At 39.1% G+C, this 11,319-nt stretch overlaps 1 long non-coding RNA gene across 1 annotated transcript; it reads left to right on the forward strand.

Annotated features, from left to right (window-relative positions):
- The first annotated feature begins 527 nt into the window (after positions 1-527).
- Positions 528-2,908, forward strand: LOC103467206 (uncharacterized). Its single transcript, XR_014088399.1, has 2 exons — positions 528-2,281; positions 2,379-2,908. It is a non-coding gene; the product is annotated as an uncharacterized LOC103467206 (long non-coding RNA).
- Positions 2,909-11,319: the final 8,411 nt, after the last annotated feature.

The following is an 11,319-nucleotide window of genomic DNA, read 5'->3' on the forward strand; positions in this document are numbered from 1 at the left end:
ATGCAGGACACTCCTGCCGCTCAGTTCCTGGGCCTTTGTATCAGGGGGTATTAACACCACAAGTACTGCCTGAGACTGAGATGCCCACATTATTACAGAACTGCTGACTGGCTTGTCTGAATGCTCTAAGCAGGGGGAGTTTTGTTTACCAATGCAAGACTTTCTGCAAGTCTAAACTGCTTAAAATACCTTAAAATAGACCGAAATATAAAAATACTGTGAAAGGCAGATATTTATACATAGTGAAACTTTTAAATGTTTTTTTTTTTTTTTTTTTGCAATGGATCAATATACTGTACATGTTTAATTCTGGTCAAATGAGGAAATGAGGAAGAATAGATAAAAATAGACAACACACACACACATGCGCACGCACACCCACGCACACACGCAGACACATGCACACACACACACAGTTTAGGAAAAAAAAGAAAAATTGAAAAAAAAAGTATTTAGAACTAAATATTTAATTGGGAGCTACATATTTTGTTTGTAAAAAAATGCAAGTTGGAAGTAAATGTACTTTGTAAAGTAAACATTTAACTTATGAATTCAATATTTAGATTAGAACCACGGCATTTATAAACGTATGAATAACATGGTGAAAAAAAATTATCACTTTGAAAAATGAACCCTCCGTTTTTTCCTCTATGATAGTCTAATTATTTTTTACAGTGTAACTTCACAAATGACACCCCTTAAACTGACCCCAAGTCACTGATGGCAACTGTTAAAATCCACAACAGCCTTGGTATTATTTGCCTATACTGCCTGTTACCAGGGCTGGATCTGCATCATTTCACACACAATACGCCATACCCCCGGTCAGAACCATCTCCTGCTATTTGGTGCCCACGATCTTGATTTTACCACGCTCGTTGTGCGCTATTATTACCCCTAGCAACCGTTGTCATGCTGCTGACACTCAGACTTCAATGTCATCATGGGTGGAATTCTTTTTCCTTTGAAGTCTGTGTCATGAAGCTCTTCAAAGGATGATTGGTGATATCGTAGTGTTCAACACAGAATTTATTACCAAAGTTCAAATCAGAGTGTCAAACCTGCCTGGAGTCATCAAAATCGAAATGGAGATAGAGCGTGAATTTGTCAGTGATCTTTTGTGGCAAGTGATCGAGAAGGTTGCAAATGCATCTACTCTGCATCATGTCAGAACGACCTTTGAGGGCATCCATGATGCCCTCTTGTGTGTAATTATGGCAGAAATTAAGGAATTAGATCTGGAAGTCTTGACTACAGTGTCAGAAGAGCTAAGTGAGAATATCTTCCAAAGCATCGCCAGAGACTCTTTCCAATTTGCTAGCGAATTGTGTTTATTTACATCACTTATATACCCACAAGTGCATCCAAGAATAGTGAGAATGTTCAAACGTCACCTGAAGAATCCTGTTCCTCCAGAACCTACCAAAATGAAGAGATTTTTCTCATCTGTAGGAGTAAAGATGAAAAAGACTTTCATTGTCAGCGAGAGCTTGTATTCAGATGAAAACTGCGTGAGTGAGAGTTTTCTTGAATCCACTTATCCTAAAGGTACAGAACCAGTGCAGTACGGCACCGACAAGATAATCAGACGTGGAACAGAAGCAGAACGTAACAAAATGGTAAGATTAGTTCTTTGGAAGCTAATTAGTAAGGCTAGTTATAGATCAGTGACAGCATATAAAATGAGAGACAGGGTACGTCTCCACTGTAGGCTTTTTGGAATACTCTGGGAAGAAATAAAGGATCTAGACTTTGTCCTTTTCCCCAAGATGGAGAAAAAACTCAGTGCAGACATCTACCAACTTCTAAGTGGAAACGAAGATATTGTAAAGGATCGGCTTTTTCACCTCATGACACTGAAAAACCCAATTGTTGATTTCAAGATTATCACTTGTTTCAAAAGAACCTTGGCACATCCCAGAAAAGCTCATTTCCCACAAAGCTGTCTGAAAATTGCTCAGAAACACTTCCGAAATGTTGTCTGTAACATGTTCTGTCTTAACCGAGTTCATCCACGTTCAAGAAGCCCTGAGCTAGGCCGTCAACTGAACCTGTAAGGGAACCTGAAGGCCAGGACGCAACTGAATCCCCTGTCAGTGAACTTGAAACCTCAGAGCTGTCACAGCACAATTTCCCAGTACCTCAAAACTCATCCATGACACCTGTGGAGTGTGCTGAACAAATACGCGTAGAAAGTGAAGATGTTGTCTCTGGGACGTTCTGCGAAGTGCTTCCTGATGTTGCTGCGTTAATAGCCGTGTGTCATCCAATTATCATACAGGTGCGTCCTTGTAATCGTGTTCTAAAAGATCCTGAAAGCCAACAGAACACAAATTAAGACCCTGCAAATTTGAATGTATGTAATCTGGTTTCAGAAGATCTGGAATGAATAGGAAGCACACAATCCTTAGCGGCTGAATGTTTCCTGAATGGTGTTTCATTTTTGATGTTCGGCAAACCATCTGCAAACACTTGCATGTCAGTTGTCATAACAGTTTGTCCTGTTATTTTTGTTTTTCCTTTTTATTGTCTGTCCAAAACAGACAACAGACAATAAAAATAAATACATTTATTTTTATTTACATGCATAAATATTTATTATGCATGTAAATATTTAGGTATTTGAATACCTAAATATTTATTATGTATTTATTATAAATAAATACTTACATATTCAATTACTTAGTTAATTAATTAATCAATTGACCAATTAATTGACCAATTAATCAATTACTAAATCAATCAATTGCTTGCTGGGTTGGTTGGTTGGTTGGTTGGTTGGTTGGTTGGTTGATTGATTGATTGATTGATTGATTGATTGATTGATTGATTGATTGATTGATTGATTGATTGATTGATTGATAAATGAATAAAGGTCCACTATACATTCAGGATGAAGTTCAAGAAATGTTTTCTGAACGTTCCTTGCTGCTGGGTCCAGAATTAAGAATGATGATTTTATTGAATCAGTTTTATATCTTTTAAGCCGGGGCTGCACAGTTGGTACCACTGTTGCCTTGCAGCGAGAAGATCCTGGGTTCAATTCCTGGCCCGGGGTCTTTCTGCATGGAGTTTTCAGGTACTCCCTGTGCATACATGAGTTCTCTCCAGGTACTCCGACTTCCTCCTGCAGTTTTGGACTGTGAGACTCTCTAAATCCTCTATGGAGAATTTAGAGAGTGTGAGTGCATGGTTGTTTGTCTCTGTGTTGCCCTGCGACAGGCTGGCGACCTGTCCAGGGTGTACCCCGCCTGTCGCCTGAAATGTCTCGCTGGAGATAGGCACCGTTAGGGACAAGGGTGTACAAAAAATGGATGGATGAGTTTATGACCGTTCTTTATTCTTGTCTTGGTAGAAACGGTGTGCAGTCCTGACAATCTTTAGACATTCTCTCGGCGTCAGCTGTATGCTGTTGGTAGTACTTTCCACTACAGTAGACAAGAGATTGCCTACTGTTGCTATGTGCTCATCCAGCAGGAATGAACACTATAACTTGCTTGTAGTGAACAGAATTAATGTTCAGCCTTTTCACTGCAGATCCTGGGTGTTTTCAAGCTTTGTGGACCAAAGAAGCAGCCTATAAATTAATTCTGCTAAGTGGCAGTTCACAATCCCGCTAATTATTTATACTTTTTCCGTTGGTCTGGGTGTCACTTAGATAAACACTGCAGAGGTTCATCTCATCTGGGCCACAAAAACTCAGAGTGTGCCGTTACCAATGGCTCCGCTGAACTCTGACCCCGCTGGGTCACAGTGAGCGTTTGTCCCTCGATAATTGGACAGAAGGGGGCTTTCGCTCTTCATTTAACCTTTGGGGTCCAAATCTTTTTTTTTTCTTCCCTCAGCTCCCATAAAGTCCCTGGTCCTGACCCAGTGTTTTTCAGCCTATCTTTCCTCCCCCATCATGAGACCTTTGAAAGCTGGAGTGTGCTTGCCCTGTCATAGACAATGGCGGAGTTAGTGACCCCTGACCCAGCAGACTGAGGCCTTTCTTACTGGATAAGGCACTGCCTTTAGCTACGGTGGGTTATTGCTGCACAGCTTGGCAACAGAAAGAGGGTAAACACTTGTCTAGGTCCTCCTTGTCCAGACCCAACCCCCAACTTCTTTTCCGCTGTGGTCCTTTAGCACATATTCTTTCCTTTCGAAGAGGTTTTTAGGTCTGTTGAAGGATGGGCAGAAGCGAAGGCAGGCCACTTGTTTGGATTTTAAGACAGAGCTTCAAAATCCATCATACTGACAGTCCTTTGTTGCCTATCCAAAGGGAACAGGAGTCATCCCGGGTACATAATACACAATACACTAGCTAAAGTAATAAAATGCTTTGGACATGCATCTGCTTGTGTACAGATGCATTTGGATGCTTTGTAGTAAGGCTTTTGTTTTAAAAATCTGTGTTGCAAAGTACTTAAGTGGAACAGAGACCTCTAATCAAATCTATTTCATTCATTTCAGACCTATACCATGCAACAAAACAAGATAGCTCTTATCACAGACCTTCAATAGTTAAAAATAAATAAATTACAAATGAAAAACAACACTATATAGTCTTGAAAAAGGATTTTACATAAAATTAAGAAAATTATGGACAACCCTGACCATCCTCTTCCATGAGACTGTCTCCGGGAGGCAGAGTGTTGCAGTCTTCTTCAGAGTCGCTGTAATACAGACTGCTACAGGAGATGCCCAAAGTCATCACCACCTACAAGTCTTTAAAGAGTCTTGAATAATTTAAGTTGCCACAACATTTAGTTCCCATTGTAATTAAAGTATTTTAATTGAATTGAATAATGCGTGCGTACTTGATCATCAGTGTGAAATGCACAAAGTTGTGCTATATCAACACTGGCTATACGTTGCTGTTCCATGAGGTCATCTTCTAATTGATTTAGTTTTTTAAATAATAAATCACCAACTTATCATTTGAGTGTGGAATTGCAATGATCTTCTCCTTGTGATAAGTATTTTCCAAGTTATTCAGACTTCAAGCATTCGCCATCAAGAGGTGAGTGAAGCATTTGCATAACATAGTTGGCTCACAGCAGTGATAGTTGCAGAATGCTGATTCTGGGACAGTTTTAGACATGCAGTTTACATGTAGAGTAAAAGGAGCAGCACCTATGTGGCTTTTTTTCCCCAACATGTCTAAAAACGGACAACCTGGCTTATCAGGTGATCAGTTTGTGTATGCTGCAGAGTTAATGGAAGGAATTATTTTAAGTTTCACAAGCTATTAATATAAAAAAAACTGATATGTAATGGTGGGACAGTTGTACTTTATACATATTACATTCATAACTAACATTCATTTGGACAGCAGGGCTCAAGATTTTCCAACAGAATGTTGCCTCACCCATCACACCACTTCCACAAGCTCAGCCTTATTCCCATGGTGCATCCTGGTGCTGTGTGTGCAAGGTGTGCATCTATGCTCTGCAGGACTCTGAATTTTCTTTTTTTTAAATTTCTTTTAACCTTTTTGTTATACTCACTTTATGCAAAATGGGTAAATGCAAATAAATCCAGATTGATGAAGGACCTCTACTGTTCTGAATTAAAAAAAACTGCTGAATTTGATAAACACCACAAAATCGGCTTCTTCTGTATTCAAAAAATATAGAAAAAAACTTATTTGGCAGCTGCCATTTCTGTGCTATAAATGTCCTCAAAAATAAAATGTTGACTTTATATAACTTTCCTCTCCATAAAATGAAGTGAAGGTTTGACATTTTCTCCAGACTTCAATTTAGATTTTTTTTTTTGCTACTTTCAACCCAATAAAAGAAGAAAAAAAAAATATCTTGAAGTACTTCCTATTCCTAATCCCTTGATTGCTGTCCCACATCCCAGTGTATTGCTGTGGTGTTACTGTGGAAACCCAGTAATCCTCCCTATTGCTTGAGTGGTCACTGAGGAGCGACCTCCCGTGTCCAGATGCTGAGCATGCGGCCGGGGCGAGTGGAGCATCCCGTCAGTGCTGCAGCCATATGGGCTGAATAGGAGGACTCCTCTGGGGCTGCTGGCCTTTATTTTTTTTAAAGACAGAAGCTCATTGTCCCAGCCCTGCCCTCCGCTCCACTTAATGATGCAGAACAGCATTGTACAGTATTGTAAACTGCTTTCTGCTCTTTTTTCGCCCTGTCGGGTCTTCAATGGCAGAAGACCCTCTCTTGCTGTCCCTCTCGCACAGTGGGTGTTTTAGGGCCCTCTACTTTTATCCCATTCTTTAACCGCCTCCTGTCTTTTTCTACTTCTGCCGTGCTTTCTCAGTGTACTCTTGAGTGATGGTCTAATTGTCAAGGAACAATTAAGCCATCTGATTTCTCTGCTCCGCTTTAGTTTCTTGTTTTAGCCGCCCGAGTGCAGAATCTGTCTGAGAAAGTTACACCATGTTGCCTTGCATGACTGGTTATTTTCTCAATATTTTAACGTTTTCATTTTGCTACAAGCAATTTGGAAGTGAAATCACTTTAGTAACTAATATTCAGACACATTCCGGTCCATCGCTAAGTGAAGAGCTGGGTCTCCTAGAAACATTAGGAGAGGTTATTTATAGGTTGTCTAATAATCAAACCGCTCTAAGGCCTCATCCTTGTAAGCCCAGTAAATCTGTCTCTCCTCCTGTGTTCACCATGAAATGTGTTCCGTTTTAATAGACAGGTGAAGTAAACAGCTGGGGGACAGCTTTGCTTGGGATGTCTGCACACATTCACGCCCAGCCACTCCTTTTGTTCATGTAATGTCACATCTGTGACCCTGTCTGCTCCCTGCTCCCACTCGCCCTTTCATCCTCTTTTCTGCTCATAATTTCCGCTCAATTTCATACTGTCTCGGCCCCTCCCTGCACGTGGAGACACATCTTTGCTTTAAATCAACGATCGGACCCTCATTTCAAATCTTGATGAAATGAGATCCTTCTCAAACACGCAGCGCTACTCAGAGTGAAGATTTTGGAAAGTGTCAAACAATACCGTGAACTTTTACACATTATGTTCATTTGCTGAATCAACCGAAAGCACTGCATCATTGTGAAGCTGAACAAATTCAATAATCGACACTGCAAGGGTGTTTTCCACTTGCATTCAGCCACCTTTGACTCCTACAGCTCAATGTAAATAATCTAAGTCCCTCTGCATAAAACTGAGAACATCTACCATCTATCGTCCTTATATAAGTTCTCAGCTGTCAGCTGTGTGCCTAACTGTAACAAAACAACTAGACGTGGAAACTAAAGATCTGAACATGTTAAGGTAGCGTCACAATTCAAAACTGTTGAGAGAAGCTTGTGGAAGACAGACAGAGTTTAAAAAAAGCAATTAACCCTACCAAATACTAAGGAGATGCATCTACAGAAACAGAAAACATTTTCTAAAAATTTATCTCTCATTATTCTAGTATTTAACAAATAATACTTTAGGTGACCCTAGCTGACCTAAAGCAGAAAAGGTTTAGTGTGACTTGAAAACATTTTATGTCTTTTTATGTCTATGTGTGTGTATTATGTAAGGGATTGGGATGTACTTCATCAACAAAAGCTGAAAATGTATTTATATGATTGCATAGCAGTTAGAGATGTGCCGATCAGGTTTTTTCCTGCCGATACCGATCACCGATACCGATCACCGATACCGATCACATAATTATTATAAATTTTTTTTTAATCATAAACACTACTGGTTACATTATGTGGAAAAAGGAACCATCAATTCACCTTAATTTAGACAAAAACTTGTTTTTAATAACTTTTTCCAAGAAAAAAACAAAATAGGCACTGTGCAAATTGTACTGCTATCAATAATACTATCTTTAACAGACTGATAACATATGAAGGCTCTGAAGAGCCAAAATAAAACCTCTCAACATTGCCAAAAAAATTCAAGTATAAAACTTAACATTCAAAGGCAAATACAGGTGCCATTGCAATAAACAATCTTGAGTTACTGAATTCGTTGTGTAGATGCATTTTGACCTGCTTCACCCCACGTGCTTCAATATTCCGCCGCAACACGCAAACTTCCCCATTCACTCAGTGCGTTATAGTTCCACATCGCTTAGGATTTGTTGCTGCGTGTTTGCACAGTGTGAAGGAAAGAGGAGACCAGCTGCACAGGCAGGCTGCGAAATGAGATGCAGGTGATCGGTTTGTGTGATCGGCAACAAGAGCCAATGATCGTCGATCACCGATCGTACACTTTTTCACGAAAATCAGCCCGATTATGATCGGTGACCGATCGATCGGCACACCTCTAATAGCAGTGGATCTTTTTGCCCTTGATAACTCAGATGGGTAGTAGCTAAATATTGAGACCGGTGACTCCTCTAAACCTAATAATGCAACAAGAGCAACAATTTGGGAAATATGTATGATTTTTAAGACTGATTTGCAAAAAACAGCTACAAAACATTTGTTAAATGTGTTTTTTCATACACAGCAGCAGTGACAAGAAGTAACCTGGCATTTAAAGCAATAAAATCATCAAAACTGTTAAATATGCTGCTGTGTTTTGAAAGCAGTTTATGCTTCTAAAAGCAGAAACAAAAATCTGTTAAAGTTTAGAAGATTCTTTGGATGTAGATCTTTTTGCCCTTAGTTATTTATTTTTCAATCTCTTACTATCTTCTACAAAATAAAAAGCAGCCTTACAAAATACTGTACAACACGATCTAACAAAGAATAAGTTATGGTCTGATGAATATTAAAATTTAACCACAAATAGCCACAATCACAGCTGAGGGCCCTAATATTCTTTTTTCATAAATATTTGAAAGCTGCTGTGTTTTTTTAACCATAACTTTTGAACCCATTGAAGCCTAGATTATTTATTATTTATCAAAATATCAAAGTTTACACTTTGATATTGTGTAAATATCAAAGCGCGGTATCAGGTGCTTTGATTTTCTTATTTAAGTTCTTTACTTTATGCATCTGCAGCATTATTTGCTCTTCAAAATAAAGCAGACACTTGAATTGGTTTGACATCTTAGATTCCATCAAATTCATACTGAAAGTTTTTAAAAAGAGGTTTTAAAAATTTGCAAAATCTAGAGCATCTTATTTCCTGGCTTCTGCACTGAAATATAACCTGTTATACGTTTCAATATTAAATGTAAACTTTTCTCTTTATGTTGTATATTATGTCTATAAAATAAGTGTTTCGGTTTGTGTTTTCAATTTTCTAAGTTATCATACAAGCCAGATAAATGTCAGAAAGTTTCGGACTATTTTGCCCGCTGTAAATTTACGGTGCAATGATGTCATCTGCTCAAACAAGAATGCAAATAAAACCACAAGGTTTCATTTTAAGATGACAAATTTTTACAAGCTTTCGGTGTATTTTCTCATGCCAGGGAGCAGCCAATGATGGGCCTGTGGGGGCTCGCGCTGTGACAGGAGCTCAGTTGTGAGGTGCTAATGAGAGAAAAGGACGGCCCGGCCACCCCTCCCGCACTTTTCTGCGCTTTGTTTCTCCCGCTGCCCTCCCACCATCATTAGCTTAATGTGGCCCTCTCCCTCAGCTAAAAGAAAAAAATGAATGAAAAAAAAGACCACTGCCAGTTTGGTAAAAGGTTCTCAGATGCAAATCTCTGCCCAGTGCTAATGGAGGTAAATGAAAATTAATTGATTCTCATTCAAAGGCCTTTTCGGTTGCCTGTTCCCCCTCTGTGTTTTCTTAAAATGCGAACATTACACCACCTCCACCCCAATGCTGGATGTGAATAAACGGGAGCAAGTGAGGACGTTGTCCCAATACCTGGATACATGTATGAGATGGGAACTTGTATTCTCTGACTACAACCACACATTGCATGTAAATCATGCTTTTTAAAAAAAAAAAATGATACCTGAGGGTTTCTCTCAGTCAGATAAATGCCAGAAAATCTAAGACTTTTTGCTCACTTTATCTACTTATTTTCCTGTAAATTCATCTTGGTGGGATCAGAATCCAACCAGATTTTTGGGATGCATAACTAATAATTTTTCTGTGAGCGATTCTCTGCAGCTCCTCCAGAGTTATCAGGAGCCTCTCAACTGTGTTTCTAATTTTCATTTGCAGCCTTATGCTCAGGCAGATTTTCAAAGCTTTGGATATTGTTGCATACCACAGAGTTGGGTAAAACTGAACCAATTCCTCCATTATTATTTTTTCCCCATCATTGTTAATCTGATGTCCACAGGCATCTCAGCATGTTCTACCAAACAACTGACCAGAATAGCTACTTCATGTTAGTGAACCAGACAAGTCTTAGTTTTCTCCATACAATCAGACCATGTGTCCAAAGCACCTGTAGCGACATCCACACTCTATAAATGCTATTAGCTAACTCACAACAACATAAACTCTGGCCCCAATAAATCAATTCAAGTTAATTCTACCATCAGACTGGAGCTGCAGTCAACCGTCATTCATTTGGCTCAGACACAGAGGAAAAACTCAGTCCCAGCTGAAGAAAACATAGTAACTAAACGTCCAGGATGACCACTCTGAGAGAGCAGTTAATTTGGCACCATGTGCAGACAAACACTGATTTGTTTTATGCTGATAGAAGGCACATAAAAAGCAAAAAAAAAAAAGTCAGTAAAAGAAAGGATTTTCTTACATGATCAACTTTATGTGAAAAACAACAGGAAGGCTGACTGATTTGTGTTTCATGCTTTCAATACTTGAATGTTTTCTAGATGTTCCTTTCCTTTGGCAAATTTAAACCCCCCTTTTTTTTAGGCCTGTCCCAAAATAAAACCGATGAAATATATTGAAGACTGTGGTTGTAAGGTGTCAAAATGGGAAAAATTCAACATAATATGGTTTAAATAAAAACATTTTGCACTTTCTTATAACCAGAGACTAGATGTTAGATACAAAGCCACACAGAACAAGGAGCTATCACATGTAGAAGATAAGAACATTCTGATCCTTCAATCCTTCCTGCTACTCTGATATTATTTGCTTACCCATTAATCTATCAGGTTCTATTTTCCTTTTTTTATTAACCAACCCTTTGTGCTACACCCTCTCCCCCTTTTTCTTCATTCTGAGGTGCAAAAGTGTATAGTAGGAATGAAACATTAACCAGACAGAGAAGGGACAGCGACTAAATGAGTGAGCAGAGATGATGCCTAACCCTAACCCTAACCCAGGGTCAGCAGAGAGGTCACACTTTCAGTCAGGTTTTATTTTCTGATAAGGAAAAAGTCTCATTATATTGATAAACTAGTATATGTTGAGCAAGAGCAAAAAATACAGGCCAACAATGAGCCCAATAGACCTATTGCTGGGCCTGGGCAAGCTGCCAAGGCCGAAAGCTGGATGTTGGATGTTG

Source organism: Poecilia reticulata, chromosome 7 (genome assembly GCF_904066995.2).
Source record: "Poecilia reticulata chromosome 7, P_reticulata-male-v2, whole genome shotgun sequence".
Classification (NCBI taxonomy): domain Eukaryota; kingdom Metazoa; phylum Chordata; class Actinopteri; order Cyprinodontiformes; family Poeciliidae; genus Poecilia; species Poecilia reticulata.